Here is a 19,298-nt window from a genome sequence, read left to right as displayed (position 1 = left end):
CCGCCATAATTTACATACGAAGTATACGAACCTGTTTGGTAAACGTCACTTTGACATATTGCACATTCTTCATGGTAATTTCGTTAAGTGAATGAAATATGCCATTATTTTTTAAGCCTTAAAATTTTCGAAATAAAGTCTATAATTGTATAAACGCTCATGTCCTTTATGTCGCTTTGTCTTTTTCGTTCCATTACTTCCATTCTCAGTAAGCACACATGCAGTGCTACCTTAAAACACCAAATTTAATAAAGACTTAAATGAACTTTAATGTAAAGTAATAAGATACAAAATATATCCGGTCAAACAACTTTGTCAGTAGAAAAAGGCGCGAAATTCAAATTTTCTATGGGACGATTACCCTTTCCGCCTACATTTCAGACCTATAGTGTTTATTTCAAACATTTCAAATCTAATAATAACCGTACACTTCTAACGTCACATTGACACATGCATTCCCGCGTCTTAAACGCCAATCACAAACCAGTACCGCGCGAAGCGCCGACGCGAACGTGCGTTCGAATTTTAAATGTTAAAAAGTTAATTTTAAAAAGAATACGATACGTGTGTTTATTTTTTACAATCGGCCAGTGTTTTTAATTGTCTTTGAAAGTGTGTTGTGGTTTTATTTTTAAAGGATTCTTTATAGTGCTGTTCTTTGGTGGGAAGGTTTGTTAATTTAAATAAGTGTTATGTTGCGAAATATTTTTTGTCAGTCGGTAGGGCCAGCGGCATGTTTGAGAAGCTTTTTGCCTTTTTTGCGTTTTTATTAGCAGGTTCTTTTGCTGGGTTTAAGAGTGGAATTGAGTGTGTAAGATTCAAGTTTCTGTAACAAAACTTAATCAGATATACGTTTGCAGCGAACTTTTGTAGTTGTCAAGATATCCTATTTCCGTTATTTTCTTTTATTTTAGAGAATCTGATGCTGTTAACATAGGTTGTTGTTGCTAATATAATTCTATTGAAAAAAAAAATTAAGTACTAGATACTATACTTGTATTGTATATACATATAGTTCTAAGAAACCAGAAAGGAAAAGATAATAAGCATATTCATGAGTTAAGGCTAAGACGTATAAGGATAAAGTCTGTCAAACTCATCACCTAAGTGTTTACAATGTTTACATACAGGCTTTAGGTATATACCTTTCAAAGCTTTTTTTTGTATGCAGGCATCACCTGCATATAAAACCCTTATTGCCTCTGATTCACTTCAGAGATCCATGTGTAATCTGCAGAGGTGCATATATTAATACATTGACAAGTTTGTCGCTCACTTGAAAAAACCTGTAGGTAATTCCAATAATCCGCAGTTTTCCCTATTATAAGGTCATGGTCATTGGCAGTAAGTTATAAGTTAAGTTATAAATAAGTATCCCCTATTAGAATAAGTAGCCAAGAGTCATTTAGGACGCAACCGGGAAAGAGTTATAGTCTGTCAATCTATTTCCCTCAGTAGAATTTTTATTAAATTAAAAAAATTGGGCGCGAAAGGTCGCCCCATAGAAATTTTTAAATTCGCGCCTTTTTCTATTGACAAAGTTGTTTGACGACTATATATTAAAGCAAAAGAGGAAATAGACAAGGGGCCCGTTTATCAAAAGCTTGTAGCTTGTAATACAAGTGGAAGTCCCTTTCTAACAAAAGCTGTCAAAAAGGGACTTCCACTTGTATTACAAGCTACAAGCTTCACTTGCCACTTGCACGATCCCACTAACCCCGGGTTAACCGGTTAAATCGTTAACCCAGTATCAATACTAATTGTACTGGTAACCATGGTAACTCCGTTTAACCGGTTAACCCCGGGTTAGTGAATGGCGCAAGTGGCCCTTAAGCAAAGAAAACTGGTGACTTTGTTTACTGTCGAGACAATAGTCCCAACGTAGACTAGGTATAAACAAACAAAAAAATACTCTTGTGGTAAATGAAATGAAGTCACCTATGTTTACGACAAGATTCGAGATATGAGACGCCACTTGTGCAAATATTGATTGTTTACTCCTATTATGTTTAAAGGTTCTACTGCGAAATTTGTGTTATCTGTTTCCCTGTTACTCTTGCGTATTTGAGCGACAGAGAGGCAAATAGACGAACGGACGAACCAAGTGACTCGCGGTTGGACCTCAGTAGAAAAGAGTTCAACGCGTGCCGAAGTGGGAATAAATGTTTTCAGAGATAAATAAACATCTGAGGAAGATGTTAAATATTTTCGTGTATTTACGGCTTTGTGAATGTAATTATTACATGTAAGGTGACTGCTATAGTTATTGGCCACTCTTAACAATAAAACTTCTATTTGGCTTGTTTCTTTCTGATTTGTTAGGAGTGGCCAATTAAGTAGTAGCCAATATATCAAACTTCAACCTTCAACATTTATTCAGCAAATAGGCCACAAGGGCACCTTTACACGTCAACATTGAATTTACATGGAATCTAATGGTGGCGTCGAGTTTAGATAGCGTTTATTCGGGGCAAAAAAAGAAGAAAACACGTAGGTGACACAACATAAATAATATTATGCCACGAAATGGTCCCGCCCGCCCGACAGCATGGTGCTGGCCTGGCTGGCTGTCTGGGCTGGCTAGGCTAGCGATGATTTTCCGTCGGGGCGATTTCGTATTGAATTGCATAAAAACGAGTATTATGTTGTAAAATATACCTACTAGGTACTTAGTGTTATAGTAGTTCCGTTTCATGTGCAATAAAAAGCATTTTAAATTGTATTGGCAACACACAGCAATTTGTATTACCAATGAGGATATAATAAGATAGAGCGGTATTGTCATAGTAAATTTTGTAACCACTGTAAATTCACTGCCATCTATCGACATACTTTAAAACTAAAAATGAAGATTTAAAAAATACGTTAAAATGTATTTAAATATGGATAAATTATTTTTTTATGTGCATTAATTATTTTTATATGATTTTGACCCATGTTCTTTCACTGGTATGCGTTAAAATTATAAATAACAAACGAAACAGTCAACGCCCTCTATACGAGTGTAGGCCAAAACTAGTGGCGCCATCTGATCAAGAGTCAAATTTTCGTGATTTTCGAGGCACGTTTTTTTCCTTAGACTGTATCCATCTATTACGGAGTTATATCTAAATATCTTTGGTATTACCTACAAGTATATAAATACAATCTCGCTTATTACCGCTTCCGATTTCCGATAGTTTTCTAGTAGTGTTTTATTAAAATCGGTTCATCCTTTTCTCCCTTAGGGGTTTCTTTTAGGGGTTTTATTAATGTTTAATTTAATTTGTTAGTAACTGGTCTAAGTTAGAGGTATTTTTGATTATAAAATATGAAACTGCACGTGAGATTCTCAAATAAGTTGTAAGGAATTATTAATACTTACTTATAATGACGTGAAAAAATATAACGGACTTTTTTATCACGCTAACTATAAATAAAGTAATACAAACTATAAAATAACTCTTTATTATGACGCACGCTACAACAACGCAGTATCCGCTATTTCACTATAATACACATATATTTAGCCATATAGTATATGTACTACTGAATATTTACATATTCGTAGGTTACGCGTTTCACAATGCGGTGTTTTGTAAGCAAATTATTAGTTCCAAAGATTGAATGAAAATGAGTTGCTGATGGGTTTTGATGTTATTTACTTTAATTATCTATACGTTTTGGGTTAGGATTATGATTCTGTTGCGGCCTACGTGGCCACCGTGGGCCAAAATATATACCTGCCTTGCCTGTCAAATATCAAAAGTGCGACCAAAATCGGAATGATCTTTTACAGTTTTGCGTCAAAAGCGTCAATTCATGGAGACTATATAAAGGAGCCAAATCTCTATGTATGAAAAGTGTCCATCAAAAAACAGTAATTAGGCGGCGCCACCATACATCGAAATACTACCAAAAACAACCTACGTAATTTGGTCGGGTTATTTGTTGCCTTATATGGTTCATGTTATACTCATGTCCCAGAGCCTAACTAGCGCCACCGGAGAGATTAGGAACTATTATTTAAAGCTGAAAGCGGTCACTTGCAAAAATTCTGCCATAAAGGGGCCCACTGACTATCAGTTCGCCGGACGATATCGGCCTGTCAGTTAGAACAAAAATTTGATAGTTCGGAACAACTGACAGGCCGATATCGTCCGGCGGACTGATAGTCTGTGGGCCCCTTAAGAGATTGGCATCCTTTCTATACAATCCATACGTCAATTTCTGAATTTTCGTATTAAAATGACGGATCTCTGTTTTCTAAGCGGTGGCAACAATAATTCAACTTACAGTGGGACCAAGCTAACTCTGCATTGGCATTTGTAATGACAAAGTTTGGCCGTGTCACCATTCATATCAAATTTCTATGATAATAGGACGTTTGTAATGCCACTCCCTCACTTTGTTCTGTTCAAGTCGGTGTACAGTTAGCTTAGGCGGACTCAAGCGCCACAATTACCCACACTTTGTCTCAGCAAAGTCTGTGCAGAGTTTAGACACTTTAGACGGACTGTGGGGGAGTGTAGAGGGTCAACCGGTCGCCAAAGTTGAGCGCATTCACGGCGCTTGCGCAAAGCATTATTATTTTAACTTGCTTCACACGCCAGGTTATACAATTTGAATAACTAGAGTAAGTTAAAGCTCGATTTTGTGAGCTTTTTCAATGTGTTTATTTTATGAGGTCATCATCAAGCCTTAGCGTACATTTTTACAGATGATTTTTCAGCATCTCTGTGATCTAGCGACATAGACAGCAACGCTCGCTTGGCTATACCTATAACAGGCCTCCTTCACTCGCTCAAGGCCACGCGCTATATGCCTACCGCTCGGCGTATCGTCGACGATTCAATCGACAGAGGGCCGCCGAACGCCCGCCTGAGCGCTCGCACCGCGCGTTTCCCGCGCCTACGCTTCGAAATGCCGAAACCACGAAATTATTGTGCAGTAGATGGGTGTAAAAGTCAAAAAACAAAGGAAAATTTGTCGTATTTACCGAGTAGTATTTTAAATCTATCTTTATGAATTTTGTCACCATTTATTTCTTTGAACATAAGTAGGTAAATCGTAAATGAAGGAGTTTTTTGAGTCAGGTAATATAATTGTTGTTTTTAAATATTTGATTGACTAATAAAAAATATGGTTGATTCGCAACATTTGTTTTATTACAATAATAACATAAGTAACAGTACAACCCTAGCGCATTCTTACGATGACGCGTTGGCACGTGACTCGCACGGCGAGCAAGGCAGTCTCGACACTTTGTTCGCGTACTTATGGTACATTTCTTCTCGTCCTGAGCAGCAGGTATTATTATTAAGATTTTGTAGGCTATTATAGCGTAGGTATTTTCGCTTTTGTATGGGAATGATGTATCTGTTACGTAGTAACTATTTATTAATCTGTGCCTATAACCCGATTCTTGAACACTCTTGACAGAGTGGTCGTGGTCATCATCGGATGGTGTCGATTGACGAGCTTCAGAACACGCAGCCATTCCTCTCTGTTCTGTTGGCTGTCTTCCTGGCACATTTGTGTGTCAACCCATCCACCGCAGCTTTGACCTGGTCCGTTCACCTCATTGGTGGTTTTGTTGGTGGCCTGGTACCATCCACTCTCCCCTGGACCACACTTCCCAACTTATCTTACGTCCACAATGACAAGTGTGGTCAAAATAAATAAAGAACTGAGACAAACGGTGACAATAAATTGACATGAAAATCGTACGTTAACTTATTTAAAGTAGTTACCTGATATTTTCCTTTTATTTTATAAAAGAAGTAGTATTTAGTAGTTACTTTGTGACAAGTGACGACTGTGCTTTGTGTTATAAAAACCAACACGAAACTTTTCTAAAGAATTTTTAAATTCATATTAAATACTGGGCAGTGGGCAGTGTCACAGCAGTGCCCCAAACCTACAGGTTCTGTGCAATGGCCTGGATTATCGACCTAGTTAAAACCAACTAAGGTCCATATTAACTCAACGTACATTGTACAGTTAGGGCCACTTCCTTAGATACTACGTGAGCAGGTTCATTGTAATAACGTGATGGGAATCCAGTCGTTTTATTGATTTAGAAACAAATATAAACTGAGGTTATGATATGAATATTAAAAAAAACCGGCCAAGGGCGAGTCGGACTCGCGCACCGAGGGTTCCGTACATTACATAATTTTAACAATGTATTTTTTATGTGAAACGTGAGTGAAAGGTAAATTGCGGTTTACGATTTATGACGTATTAAAAAAAAACTACTTACTACATCTCGTTCAAACCAATTTTCGGTAGAAGTTTGCATGGTAATGTACATCATATATTTTTGACAGTTTTATCATTCTCTTATTTTAGAAGTTACAGGGGGGGGGAGGCACACACACATTTTACCACTTTGGAAGTGTCTCTCGCGCAAACTATTCAGTTTAGAAAAAAATGATATTAGAAACCTCAATATAATTTTTGAAGACCAATCCATAGATACCCCACACGTATGGGTTTGATGAAAAAAAAATGTTGAGTTTCAGTTCCAAGTATGGGGAACCCCCAAAATTTATAGTTTTTTTCTATTTTTGTGTGAAAATCTTAATGCGGTTCACAGAATACATCTACTTACCAAGTTTCAACAGTATAGTTCTTATAGTTTCAGAGAAAAGTGGCTGTGACATACGGACGGACAGACGGACAGACAGACATGACGAAACTATAAGGGTTCCGTTTTTTGCCATTTGGCTACGGAACCCTAAAAACGGGTTGGCTGAATAACAGGTCCATTTGGGTATGTGTCGAATTTTTTTAACGATTTCTAAGTTTCGAAGCCGGAGATTTTGAATGCAATTAGCCGGCTACAGTATTTTACCGATGGCGTCAGTTTTACCTGTTCTACGAATAGCGTCTAAACTTGTTTTATTTTTATTTTAAGAACAAAACTAGTAACATTAAAAAATGTATGCTGGTGCCATCTATATTTAGCTTTGACGGTTTTAGACGGTAGATGGCTGGACGCTGGACCAATCTTATGCACAGTGGTTTGCATGGCGGAATAGTTGAAAACACTATAATAGTTATTTACGATACAAGTGCGGAAAAGAGGAAATTCGAAATGAGTGGCGATAAATTAAAACACGACCGCAGGGAGTGTTTTAAATCGACACGAGTTGCGAATTACCTTTTCGCACGTGTATCGTACATCGTTTTACAGTACATATGGCCCTTTAAACTTTCGACATATGCACGAAAAGTGCTCATTCCCGCACTAGTGCGAAAAAGTAGCACCATATGTACTGTAAAGTTTATTTAATGAAGGCATCCTTCTTTTCTTTCCTATCAACCTAATACCTATACACGTATAAACACAAATATGTAGAGTTAGACCAAGTGTCTGCAACGATTTTGATAGCATACGCAGTGGAAGTGTTATTTTAGACGTCAAACTTCTATAAAATTATGACGTATAAATAACACTTGCACTGCGTATGCTATCAAAATCGTTGCAGACTTGTTTGAATTAACAACTTCATTACCAGTGATCAATTTACGCTTACAATAACAATAAATTAAATATCTTTCAAGAAAATACGCAATTCCTACGTTCTATTAAAATTCACTTTCACATAATCGCTTCGCTTCCACGATTCCTTAAAATTTGAACCTTATTTTGTAGATCCTAAACTACCTGTTTCAATAATGCGAATCGCCAAGATACGAGCTTGTAAAAATATTATAATCCATGCAATAATTCGTTAGTGAACGGGGTCAGTGGAGCGCCGAACAGAATGCCACTTGTATAAATACCGACTGAAGATATTAGCATACGACACGAGTCATAGTTACTTTGCCAATATGCGGGCGCCACATGGGACCGACAGGAGGGAGGGAGGAGGGAGGAAATTACGCACTGAATCACATACACTACACTCATACAGCATTATGCCTGCTAGGCCTTACAATTATTGTAATTGCATTACAATTAATTAGGCAACTAAAATGTAAACAATTTAAGAAACTGTAAAATGTGACGACGCACACTTTTATTGCTGATTGTACTTATGTTTATCTGCATTTCTATCAAGTACTTCTCGAGACCTTTCTAATAAGCCCTAACTCGATGTGTTTGGGTTTTTTCACCGAGGAGTTCCTTTGGATACATCTTCAGATTAGCTCCATGTTTATAGCATATTATTGCATTGACGTCGGAATTACACTTAATCCAAATTAGGCAACTGAATTAGGCACCAGGTGGTGCCTAATTCAGTTCAAAGTGGTTTAATGGTGCTGAGTGAATCTAAGTGAAAAAAAAAACCGGCCAAGTGCGAGTCGGACTCGCCCACCGAGGCTTCCGTACTTTTTAGTATTTGTTGTTATAGCGGCAACAGAAATACATCATCTGTGACATGAAATTGAAAATTTCAACTGTCTAGCTATCACGGTTCATGAGATACAGCATGGTGACAGACAGACAGACAGACGGACAGTGGAGTCTTAGTAATAGCAAGTAATAGGGTCCTGTAAAACCCTTTTGGAATGGAACTCTAAAAAAACGCCCACCATCCGTTTAAGCATCTTTAATCACTACCACCCACCTTACCACCAATTACCACGAACCAACAATGTCATTTCTATTGACTGACGAGAAGCATCCCACCTGTTGAAAAAGCAAGGGCAAGAGTTCGCCGGTTGGCCGTGACGATTTACTACGGGTAAAGGTCGCCTAAAACGGAACGAATGGAAAGAAGCAGCCATGACAAAACAAAGTTGTCTTGCTGCGATAATGAACCACGACAAAATTAAAGATAAGAAAGTCGCGGATGGTTATCGAACAGTTTGATAAATAGACACTTGATTCGCTTGAAACTCGTGGAGTGTCGCTTATAAGCGTTGCCTGCCTATTTATGTGGGTTATTGTGTAAAGACCCTTTCAGTCAATAAGTATTAGTGCATTTTCAGTACCTAACTAGAACGTATATAATCACTTCGCCCATTCTGAAAGGATGTTCGCTGAAGCTCACCCAAAATCTTTTCTATCTGGCTACCCTTATAATATACGTAGTTAGCTGAGTTTATAATTTTTAGCAAAAATCAAAGAGGATATAATAGGATAGAGCGGTAGGTACTGTCATAGTATATTTTGTAGCCACAGTAAATTCACTGCCATCTATCGACAAACGATTAAACGAAAAATGAAGATGTATAAAAATACCATAAAATGTATGTACTTATCCCAAGTACATAATTTATTTATTTATTTGCATTAATTATTTTTGAAATAAAACTATGAAAACGGATTATATCGCGTATATTGAATTTTTAATACATCCCGACGTTTCGAACCCTTTACAGCGTGGTCAACGGGTGACTGACTAAAAACTACAAAGTGCAAAAATACCCACTTACAAAAAATAATAACGAACCATCATAGACTATGCAAAATTAGTTCTACAATACAACTATTTTTCAAATAAAGAAATATATATACGCGATAAAGCTACGCCGGCCGGTTAATTATTTTTACATGATTTTGACCCATGTTCTTTCACTGATATGCGTTAAAATTGTTCAATAACAAACGAAACCGTCAACGCCATCTATTCGAGAGTAAGCCAAAGGTAGTGGCGCCATCTGTTCGAGAATCAAATTTTCTTTATTTTCGAGGCACGTTTTTTCCTTAGACCGTATCCATCTATTACGGAGTTATATCTATCTTTGGTAAAAATTGTAAATGGTTTGTAACGTAATCAACTTGCATACTTTACCTTCGCTCACTTCCGTTTCGCCACCTACTTATTAAGTTGTTTACAGTAAAACTAAGCCTACATCTCATTTACATTCTTAACTTTTTAGTATGTCTAGTAATTACTGAGCAGTAATATTGCACATAACAGTAGCCGCGGTAATACTGCGTAACCATTGTAATTTACCCAATCATCCTATAGTCTAGCTATAGCTATAGGTGCTTATTTATATTTATTAATGTTGCGTTGCAGTTTCCCTGTTGCTTGCTAAGTAGATAAATAAAATGATAAATCGTCGCTATACCACGCTATACTTACTCAACCTGATATCTGCAACAATCATTTGATGGAAATGTCGCTTTTCTTTCATTCGTAATACGGGTGTTTTTGTCATCAAATGAGTGTTGCAGATACGAGGTTGAGTAAGTATAGCGGCGAAATAGTTATTTGTGCAACAAGAGAGGAAAGTTGTTTTTTTTTGCGTTGATTTTTAATCTCGAGTAAGCGAAAGATTCTATAATTGAATCACGAGCGAAGCGACTGATTCTAAGTTAGAATCTTGAGCGTAGCGAGGGAGTCAAAAACACGAGATGTCAAATAACTTTGCTCTCGTACGACACATATAATTTTTCACCTCAGTAGTGAGAACATATTAAAGGTTAAAATGTATTTCGAATTTGTAATAGACCCCGAAGTATGAAGGGCAGTTCATGGCCTTCACTAAATTAAAAAACTACTTTGTTTCACTCCCTGGAGTGACGAAAGTCACACTTTCCTCACTCTCTGGAGTGAAGAAAGTTAGGCTTGTTCGAGCTGCTGAGGTGAAAATCCTTATTGCTGTTAGGCGTGTGTAGTTTAGTACCAATTTAAGAGTTACACCTTACCGCCAAAAAGCCGCCCCCATACAATATACAATCGAAGTTACGATCTCAAGAAAATTGTACAATCTTTTTATGTAAAACTTCTACTCGTTCTATTTTCTTTGTATAACAATTTTTAGCAACGAAAACTAGTACCAGACATAGATAGGGTCATTGTGCTAGTTTTCATCCAGCTCTAGTTTTCATCCACTTGACGAAATTTGAATATACACCTACATTGCTGCACAAGTTTGGACTTATTGCAATCCTTAATGTCTAAACAATATATCTATCTACACAAAAATGATATTTCGGATGTAGCAAATTAAAAATGAAATATATTATTCGCTAACCCGTCAATTTGACGAAAACTAGAGCATGGACGGAAACTAGCGCAATTACCCTATATATTACTTTAATGTTCATGATGTCAAATTCCATGTTATATCAGAATGTCGCTTTAAAATAAGAAAAAAAATGGTTTGTTTGTCGGCGGCTATTTTAGGTTATTTATTTATTTATCGTATGGCGTTTACACACTGGTTATAAAAATATATTAATACAGTAAGTATTCAAAATGTACAATTATGCAGATATGAACTCGCATTCTTCGTTAGGTTTTTGAAATCTTCGGGTCCGTTGTATATGGTGTATGACTCTTAAAGTGAAGGAATACAGCAACAGGGTGAATGAGGGCTACCGCGTTTAATTTCGCCGCTAGGGGCGCTAGTGTAGATGGAAGTCTTTCAAAATGTCAAATGCATAGAAGTTTTGGGGGTTTCAAGCTTTTTTATCGGGAATTTTCGCTCCTTATTCATAATTGTGGTAAATCTTTGTCCATCTTTGATTAATCATGGTGTCCAATAGAGCTCGATAAATGTTAGCGATTTAAAAAAATTGCCAACTAAAATATATGCAAAATTAAACGGTTGGTTGAAAAAATGGCACATTTAGACGTTAAAATACCTTTGTGTATATTAGAACGTATTTATTTAATAAAAATAAGCATAGAATAATTTTAAGATCTGTTTTCTTAGACCTACATCTACAGTGGCGCCAACTGGTGAGCACAAAAACGGTAGCTCTCATTGCGAGTGAAATAGTAAATTGTTTCGCAAAGCAGGCACGTATAGACGCTTGTCTGATCGATCTGTGTCGCTTTCAGCAGGGACAGGGAAACTCCTTATCTTGTTCATTCACCTCGCCGTGCTTTGTTGCGGTTCACGTACCGTTCGTTGTTGATAGTGCTTTGTTTGCTGTATAGATTAGGGAGAAATGTTTAAGGCGGTTCCCTGAGCCAGAAGGCGAAAAATCTCCTTATATGATCATGTTTTTCTAAGAGGCGTTGATATTCGTAGACGTGGAAAAAATATATGTAGTTCTTGACTATATTATCTTTAACAACATAGCTTCCGATACACGAATTATGACACTTCGCTCGATACAATTAATTCCCAAAGTAACCTCTAACTCGGACTTTTAATCCTATTTTACTCGGTTATTTATTATGTGATACTATAAACAAAAAAAAGAAGAAAAGACAAGCTTAACATAAATAGTAATTTCATAGCTTTAGAATTTCGATATTGTAAGGTAACGTTTTTAAAATAAATAAAAACCGACAAAATTCGATCAAAATTGACACTTGGCGCGTATGTTCTTTCCCATTCTTTCTTGCGAAATGTGACAAAGACAGCAGCAAACCGATGGAACGGCCTTAAGGTTTTTGGGCTAATATCCCTCCCAATTATATTCTTATACTTACAAACATAAAAAAACCGGCCAAGTGCGAGCCAGACTCGCGCACGAAGGGTTCCGTACCATTACGCAAAAAACGGCAAAAAAAATGCGTTTGTTGTATTGGAGCCACACTTAAATATTTATTTTATTCTGTTTTTAGTATTTGTTGTTATAGCGGCAATATAAATACAATCACCTGTGAAAATTTCAACTTTCTAGCTATCACGGTTCATGAGATACAGCCTGGTGACAGACAGACAGACAGTGAAGTCTTAGTAATGGGGTCCCGTTTTTACCCTTTGGGTACGGTACCCTAAAAAGCAACTTTAATTAATTAAAAAGAATCATTTTACAATAAGCAATAAGTAAACTTAACTGTAACGATGTAATCTCATAATAAAAAAATAAAACACACGCCTGCAAAAGTCAGTTTACCTAATTCTCGATACCACTTCTACCTAATAAATACGTATTAAACAGTGTAATTTTCCAACGCCTCAGTACCGATTTATTCCATAACCAACAGGCCATCGAGATCATCGAGATGGCAATCGGGCCGATACGGTAGGAATAGGCGAGAAACTACCGTTGGTAATAGCGAGTACCGCGTGAAGTGGTCAGTTATCTTGGCAACCAATAACGAGTTAATTGTGGGCTTGATGATGGTGTGGTTATTTGGTGACTTTGGTATTACACTAACTTCCAAGTGACCCTATTCTTACCCGATGTGAACTGACGATCATCATCATCTTCCTCGCGTTGTCCCGGCATTTTGCCACGGCTCCATGGGAGCCTGGGGTCCGCTTGGCAACTAATCCCAAGAATTGGCGTAGGCACTAGTTTTTACGAAAGCGACTGCCATCTGACCGTCCAACCCAGAGGGGAAACTAGGCCTTGTCGGGATTAGTCCGGTTTCCTCACGATGTTTTCCTTCACCGAAAAGCGACTGGTAAATATCAAATGATATTTCGTACATAAGTTACGAAAAACTCATTGGTACGAGCCGGGGTTTGAACCCGCGACCTCCGGATTGCAAGTCGCACGCTCTTACCGCTAGGCCACCAGCGCTCTTCAGCGCTCAGTTTGTGAACTGACGATATCATCAATAAATCCATCCTTTTATTTTTTAAGAAACGTTTTGTAGGACTTTTGAAATATATATATAGCTCCATGCCGTAATCGGCATCGGCGACCCTAGCTAATTACGAGCGTGATTTTGTGACATTATAGCTCCACATTTAATATAGTACTTGTTGGGAGACATTACTGGCCCTGTAGACAACATGCAAATCGCTAACGCTCCGTAGCGAACGAAACGCAACTGTCACTGTCACACTAATATGGAAGAGTGATAGAGAGACACAAAGCGATTCGATGGCGAAGCGATAGCGATTGTCACCTTGGCTAGGCCGGCTGAACACAATGACAGTCTGTAGTAAACTCTTCAAAAATGGATACTCTATCTATAAACTAATACTTGGCTTACCTACTTCTAATTCAGTCATAACTGATAAGTGATAGGTTGACAAGAGAAAATTCTATTCCAATACCATTGATACAGTATTGTAACTGTACAGCGTACAGTCACCAGCAATAACTCTATGGAACGCGCAAAGATATCTGACACGAGCTTATTTATAGAGCCATGAGATGAGAGCGTATTACTCTCGTGATTCGTGGTTCGATTCACTCGTGTGATTCGCTAACGCTCGTTTCATAAAACCACACTTGTGTTTTAAGGCCTCTCATTATGTATCAGTTGCATAAACTACTATTTGTACACTTGTGCAGGATATTATTAATTAACACATTGGTATTTTATGCGTACGAGATTTCTCCCTAGATTAAAATGTGCCTAGGCTAACAAGTTTAGTACCAGAGGCTACACCGAGTAGATAACCTCAGACATTCACGGCCTTCAAGAGATTTGACCCAATTCACGTGATCTAGGTACTTAAGATATTTACATGTTACACGTTTACCCAGTAAATCTAGAATAAAGTGTTGGATATTAAAGTGTCAGAGCTAGATTTATGTCGGCTAGTTTGTCATTATGGTTAAGGTAGCGTGTAGACATGTTAATTGTTAACCCTTAAGAAGGCTCTAGCTAGAGTCTTACAGATATGCTACATGTACATGAAAGTTACCAACTTACCACTCACATGTAGGAAATACACTAAAAGTAAGCCGTATTTTCAATAAACTCAACTGATTTTGAACTTTATTACTAAGATACTGTGACTCAGTTTCTAAGTAATTTTATATGGTAAATCGCCTCTGCCTTAATAAGGGTTAACTAATATTGATCATAGCAAACTTTTTTCATCTGCTCGTTCCAAATATTTGGGATAGGTATGGCCAAAAAATATTAGATAAAATGCTGAATTTAGACCTTAATTTTATTTATTCTTCCTTTATTTTCATTTTTATTTGCTATATGATTATATATATGATTTCGCAAGTTTCGCAACCCTTCATTTGATTTCTGCATTTTTCTGCTTAATATGTATTAAGGACTTATCGGTGCAGTAGATTCGGTAAGCCAAAGAGTCTGTTTTTTATTCCGTAGACTAAAATGACGTTTCATGTGTAAGACATGACATTTCTTAGTACCGGAATAAAAAAACAGAATTATACATAGCCCAATAAAAAAAAACAAGAAGATCGACGCTTAAATAATTAAACTTATTTATATTATTTCTCAACAATTATTTTCTTTGTCATTATTTTGTTTTTATGAAACCTTTGAGGGCGGGACTAATAACTACTAATAAGGAGGTAATTTAAATGCAAGGCAAGTCATTGTATGTACTATGTACACTGGCCCGTGTGGGAAAATTTTAACATTGAGATGAATTGAATACTTTTCTGGCCTACAATAAGGTCAGTGAGGCAGGACTTCAAAGTATATAGTTCATAATAGGTAAAGAAACAAAATAAAATAACAATAGGTAACTGTTGGGTAGGTAATTTTGCAACATTGATAATAAAACCGGACAAGTGCGAGTCGAACTCGCGCACCGAGGGTTCCGTTACAATTTAAACAATGTATTTTATGTGAAACGTGAGTGAAAGGTAAATTGCGGTTTACGATTTATGACGTATTAAAAAAATACTACCTACTAGATCTCGTTCAAATAACCAATTTTCGATGGAAGTTTGCATGGTAATGTACATCATATATTTTTTTTAGTTTTATCATTCTCCTATTTTAAAAGTTACACACATTTTTACCACTTTGGAAGTGTCTCTCGCGCAAACTATTTAGTTTAGAAAAAAATGATATTAGAAACCACAATATCATTTTTGAAGACCTATCCATAGATACCCCCCACGTATAGGTTTCATGAACAAAAAATTTTGAGTTTCAGTTCAAGTATGGGGAACCCCTAAAATTTATTGTTTTTTTTTCTATATTTGTGTGAAAATTTTAATGCGGTTCACAGAATACATCTACTTACCAAGTTTCAACAGTATAGTTCTTATAGTTTCGGAAAAAAGTGGCTGTGACATACGGACGGACAGACAGACAGACAGACATGACGAATCCATAAGGGTTCCGTTTTTTGCCATTTGGCTACGGAACCCTAACAAGCAAATTTTGAGGGATTTTACTGCCACCACGGGCTACGAGTACTTAGGACCTACTCCATAAATAATCTAATAGTCTACCTGCAACCTTTAGAGTCTAGAACATCCGGACATACGAGAGACTTTTTCCCCCTGAAACGGACCCCTTCGCTTTCGCTCGGACAATAAACGTGTGTAAATTTTTATCAGCTCGTAAAAACTGTTGCGTACACACGGAAGGTTGTTCATGTTAAATAATGCAGCATTGTAATAGTTTCTTGCGGTTATGCGAACTGATTGCACTTTACGGTGCAACGGTTCGCTTCTTACATTTATGTTTGAGATCTTTGACTGGTAACTGCTTGCGCTTTAGTACAATCATTTACCTATTTAGTTGTGCACTTTCGGCCAAGGGGGGGGGGGGGGGGGGCTAACCAAGATGACGTTGATAGAAAACGCCAATGGAAACAAACACTTGGCCCTGTAGACAACATGCCAATCGCTTACGAAACGCAGCTGTCATTGTCACACATATGGAAGAGTGATAGAGACACACAAAGCGATTCGATGGCGAAGCGATAGCGATTGTCACCTTGGCAAGGCCAATAGGTAAATTACCTACCACTACTACTTACTATAGTAGGTATATTTCCAATATTATTGAATTCTTATAAACATAAACAAAAAAAACCGGCCAAGTGCGAGTCGGACTCGCGCACGAAGGATTCCGTACCATTACAGAAAAAAAACAGCAAAAAAATCACGTTTGTTGTATGGGATCCCCATTTAAATATTTATATTATTATGTTTTTAGTATTAGTTGTTATAGCGGCAACAGAAATACATCATCTGTGAAAATTTCAACTGTTACGGTTCATGAGATACAGCCTGGTGACAGACAGACAGACAGACGGACAGCGGAGTCTTAGTAATAGGGTCCCGTTTTTACCCTTTGGGTACGGAACCCTAAAAACGTATCATAATAGACATTAAATCACATCGTGACTATAGAAAAAGCTTCATTAAGTCTGCATGAGTCACCAATTACGTGTCTTCAATATGTTAATTACATACATTCATTCAAATAAACACGGTTATGATGGTTGGGCTTAACTACGTGACAAACGTGATAATGACTGTCCATCTCTTTCCATCGCGCGGTGTTAAAAAGTGACGCTTGCTCTGTCATGCGGATAACTCCGTCCACCATACGGCCGTAAGATACATGTTATTGGATTGGTATGGTTTTGGTAAATAATTGATGAATAAACATTAAGCACGGATATACAAATATATTTTAGTATGGGTTTTAATTGTTTTGGCACGAATTATGAGTTCATACTGTTCATAGATATCGGAATTCCGGTATCTATTGGAATTTATTAGTTTTTTATTATTTTATTTTATTTTTCTTTTGGTACATGGAAAACCAACAGCGCTATACATATCCAAAACCTATAATATAATTAGAAAGCCAATTATAGGTTATTAAATTGTAAAGCTTATGAATTAGACGACTGTTTTTGGTACCTACAAAATAAATTATGCCATATATTATGAAAAATACGGATCTCCTGGTCTGAATTAAACCAATTTTCTTTTATTTTATTTTTATGCCAATAAATGATAAATGTTACAAAATATTTTTTTTAATCTAGTTTTTATAGAGGCTTTGGACACAAAATATTAAATTAAAAACTACTAACTACTACTGACTGATTTCACCTTAAAAAAAGATTTTTAAATGGGCATCTTTTATACCGGTATTAATACCGGATCTCCGGTATTAAGGGCCAATATCGGATTTCAATACCGGTAATGAGATTTATCCGGTATTGCATGCCGTATTCACAATGTCACGATTATCGTCCATTGTCAGGGTTGCGTGTGGATTTCACGCGTGTCAGGAATTGGAGTTGTAGTCATTATGGTAGCTTACAGATTTTAAAAAACTTCGAGATACAGAGTAGAGATTAAAAAGTGCCAACACTGTGTCGTCCCTTTCAAATCAATCTAAGAAAAACGGGACGACACTACACTTTGCCACTTTTTAATCTCTACTCTTTTTTGCCAGACTATACGGAGCACGGAGGCCTAATTAAACAGACTCCAGTGGGATTTGGAACTTTGGAGAAATGTCAGGATTTTTAGGGTTATGCCCGGACTTTTGTTTATTATTATTTAAATAAATCATAATAAATAAATACATAAATTATTATAATTATTATTTTATTTTATTATTTAAGGAGCACCAACAGCTACAAAAACATCATGCTTATTTAAGTAACAATACAAAGCCAATTATAGTCAGTCTTTTGTCAGGATATTCTATTTTTCAGGCAACCCTATCTGCATCACATAAATTTAAGTACTTGGGACACTGGGTAACCTCATCGCTAAAAGATGACGTAGATGTGGAAAGGGAGCGTAGGGCGCTGGCAGTAAGAAGTAATATGTTGATTCGTAGGTTCGCAAGATGTACTAGCAACGTTAAAATCACCCTGTTTAAGGCGTACTGTCAGTCATTTTACACTTGCAGCCTATGGATCAACTTTACTCAAAAAACTTACAGCGCCCTACGCGTCCAATATAATAATGCTTTTAGGATGCTGTTGGGGCTGCCGCGCTATTGCAGCGCTAGTGGTATGTTCGCGGAGGCGCGCACCGACGGCTTCCACGCCATCATGCGCAAGCGGGTGGCGTCGCTGGTGCGGCGCGTGCGCGGCAGCACTAACAGCATCCTAGCCACAGTCGCAGACAGGATAGATGGCGCTTTCTGGAAGTACTGGAGTAGCCTACATGTTTATAATAGTTAAAGTATAGATAGATTACATACATAGATATTGTCACTAACATAGGTTAAGAGTTAATAGAATAAGTTACTAATATATTATGGAAATTGAATTTCTGAAATAAATAATTATTTAATTTAATTTAATATAAATTATCATTCTGTCTCTGTTCTGCCCCTGTTAAAGCAAACACACTTGACAGGAACATACTTATATCGCGATTGAAAACAAGTATAACCTGTCGGTCGAGTTAACTTTACGTTTTCAATAACAAAAGGTGTCAAGTATGTAACACTAACATTTCTTAGTACCTTTTATATAAAGCACACTGGCATTGACCTAGTATAGTAGTGATTAAAACAAAATCACTGAGCAATTAACAATCACACCAAACATTCATACATTTTCTAATTTGAGCGTACATATGCAATAGCTTACGAATACGAAGGTCAATTTTTACGTATGTTCAAAGTCGATGGCAAATTCTACAGTTGCTTACCTACTTAAAAAAACCGGCCAAGTGCGAGTCGGACTCGCGCACGAAGGGTTCCGTACCATTACGGAAAAAAACAACAAAAAAATCACGTTTGTTGTATGGGAGCCCCGTTTAAATATTTATATTATTC

At 37.0% G+C, this 19,298-nt stretch overlaps 1 protein-coding gene across 1 annotated transcript in view; it reads left to right on the top strand.

The window, feature by feature from the left end:
* The first annotated feature begins 482 nt into the window (after positions 1-482).
* LOC134754547 (uncharacterized) overlaps positions 483-19,298 on the top strand; it is a 35,702-nt gene continuing 16,886 nt past the window's right edge. The window contains exon 1 of the mRNA XM_063690853.1: positions 483-669. The gene's annotated coding sequence lies outside the window, so the exon portion shown is untranslated. The remainder of the gene's footprint in view (positions 670-19,298) is intronic.

This window comes from Cydia strobilella, chromosome 2, assembly GCF_947568885.1.
Source record: "Cydia strobilella chromosome 2, ilCydStro3.1, whole genome shotgun sequence".
Lineage (NCBI taxonomy): Eukaryota > Metazoa > Arthropoda > Insecta > Lepidoptera > Tortricidae > Cydia > Cydia strobilella.
This window is presented reverse-complemented; position numbering and strand designations above follow the sequence as displayed.